This window comes from Kryptolebias marmoratus, linkage group LG1, assembly GCF_001649575.2.
Source record: "Kryptolebias marmoratus isolate JLee-2015 linkage group LG1, ASM164957v2, whole genome shotgun sequence".
NCBI classification, from domain to species: Eukaryota; Metazoa; Chordata; class Actinopteri; order Cyprinodontiformes; family Rivulidae; genus Kryptolebias; species Kryptolebias marmoratus.
This window is the reverse complement of record NC_051430.1, coordinates 11,303,910-11,306,867: the sequence shown is the minus strand read 5'-3', so window position 1 is coordinate 11,306,867 and position 2,958 is coordinate 11,303,910.

The following is a 2,958-nucleotide window of genomic DNA, read 5'->3' as shown; positions in this document are numbered from 1 at the left end:
CCAACATATTAAATCCAAGGACAGTATGTTCACCCACAGCCAGGAGTGTGTGTAACATGAAAATTATTTTCACCATCACAGGTCAGACGGTTCTGGGTCTCCCTCTGTGTCCGGAGGCATTCAGGGTGTATCCCAATCAGACGACAGGACCGCCTCGACAGACCCCCTTTCAGTGAGGAGGAGCAGCGGCTCTACTCTGAGCTCCATCTGGATCAAAGAGCTCCTCGTCCGTCTCTAAGACTAAGCCCAGCCCGCCCGGTGGGGCTGAGAACCATGCCATCGGACTTTGAGAACCACGGCCCAACAGTTTCACACTCAGGTGCACGCTGAAAGTCGGCGAACTTCCACAAACCCCTAAGCAACTGACTTGGGAACACCTTGGGCGCTGGAGAGCGTCAGCTTGGGATCGTTTTTTCCACGACCAAAACCAGAGCGACAGAAAATGAATGAAAGCTTGACTAAATGGATTCCCACAGGCATGATCAAAACAAACTTTATATGAAATCCTATGACTTCTTTCATTTTACTTTTGATTCCCGAGAGGCTGCTTTGCACTTTCCTCCCACTGACAAAACTAACCTATCTGCTCTTCTCCCACATGAAGTCTACATGCAGTCAGAAATCAGCTGACCAGCATTGTGCCGTGGTGCCACTGGAGAGCTAACACGCTAATTAAAGCTGGATCGTGGTCGTAATTCCAGTATTCCCAAACCAGTGTGCATTCTTCACTCACACAGTTGTGAGGTTTGTTTGTTTTTCTTAAAGTCCCCTTCTCTATCAAGTCTGTAATTAGAAACGTTTTAAATGCAATACATCCCCAACAAGCAACTAACCCTGGCCTCAGCATGCCCTCATCAGAGCGGAACACAGACCTCATAAAGCACAACTCTCAGAACCGAACCGAGCTTATTTAGCTGTTGCCATACAGGTGAATAAATAATGAACTTTGCCCCCACCAAACTCTTCCTGTGCCATCTGTCAGAAGTGATAAGAAGCACCTAATGGCGCCTCCGCTCCTTCCTCGGCCCCATTAGCGGGTTATAAAGCAAGGCCTCCCCTGCTCGTTTCATTCTTAAATACAGCTCTTCATCGTCACCTCAGCCACAGCACACAGATCATGCTTTATTACTGCACGTTTCCAGGAGCTGGTGATATTTGGCTCTAAAAACAGTGACATCACTGCATGTTTGTCTGAATCTCCAACGTCTATCAGGAAATCTGAAGGGGGGCGGTGAAGGCAGATCTTAGTCGCTGGGACTTGAGTTGTAGAATATTCCGTTTTCATTTAGGAATCAGAGACACTCATATGTTGGTGTTTAGGTAACAGAGATTTTTTATCTGCGACCACAGTTCCAGTAAAATTGGGGCATCGTGTAAAATGTAAAGAACAACAGAACGCAACGATTTGTAAATCTCATAAACCCATATTTTTTCAAAGTGCAGCACAGTAATCGTGTCAAATGTTTAAACTAAGGAATTATTTTGAAAAAATCTGCAACAGCTTAGCTGGTTAAATGTTTTCACTTGGTGAGAGGTCCGGACTGCAGGCAGAGCAGTTCAGCACCTGGACTCTTCTACTATGAAGCCCTGCTGCTGTAATGGATGCAGTTTGTGGTTTAACATCGTCTTGCTGAAATATGTAAGGTCTTCCCTGAAAAAGACATCATCTGTATGAGAAGATGTTGTTCGAAAACCTGTAGATACTTTATTGATGGTGCCTTTCCAGATGAGTAAGCTGCCCATGCCATAGGCACTAATGCACCCCCATACCATCAGAGAGGCAGGCTTTTGAACTGTGCTCTAAGAACAGAACCCATGATAGAGTTTTAACCTGCATTTGTGGACATCACAGTGAACTGTGTTTACAGACTATTTGTAGAAGTGTTCCTAAGTCCATGCAGTGATGTCCAGAACAGATTCAGAACCTGTTTGTAATGCTGAAGATCACAGGCATCCATCACTGATGTTCAGCCTGGTCCTTTAGGCACAGATTTCTCCAGATTCTTGAAATATTTTGATTTTATGCCCTGTACATGATGAAATATTCAAAGTCTTTCCAATTTTCTGTTGAGGGACATTACTCTGTAATTGCTCCACTAGTTATAGTTTTAGTCACAGACTGGTGAACCTCTGCCCATCTTTACTTCCGAGAGACTCAGCCTCTCCAAATTGTTATTTTTATACCCAGTCCTCTTATTGACCTGTTCACCTACTTAGTTGCAAAATGCTCCTCCAGCTGTTTCTTATTCATATCACTTACTTTATCAGCCTTTTGTGGGCCCTGTCATTCTATTTTGAGACGTTTTGATGCCATAAAATTAAGTCATCTTATTTGTTTTTCCCAAAACTGGTACAACCTCTGGTTACGTTTGACTTGTTTACCATGTTTCATCATAATAAAATACGGGTTTAAGAGTTTTGCAAATCCTTGCAGTTCATTTTTTATTTACATTTTACACAACACCCCAACTTTTTCCTCAGAACTGAGGTTGTATATCCCTCATCTACTTATGTGTGGCTGCACTGACCCAAGCGTCAAGGGCTGGCTTTTAAAAAGGGTCAAGTGTGAGGCGAGTTGCTGATTTCAGCCTGTTGCGTGGAGACTGCAATCCAGGTGATGCATCAGCCAATGGCAGGAAGCCAGAGGCAGAGACGGGCATCAAGGTTGGTGCAGCTGATGGATGGGAGTGGAGCACCAGCACTTGCCAAGCCATTCACACGGTCATAAATTATGTGTTTACTGCCGGCTGGGGCTCTCTGCACTCGCCAACATTTCTTCTGATGTCAGCAGCGCATTATCATATCTGATCAGACCCCCAGCAACCCGTGTTAAAGAGATGGGAGATTGAAGTAGCAATCATTTCATCTCCATAAACATATTTCACATCACAAATATGGAAAAAGCTTAATATTTATAGACTAGTTTATGGAGTGAAGTTCACACTCTAAAAGCTCGGC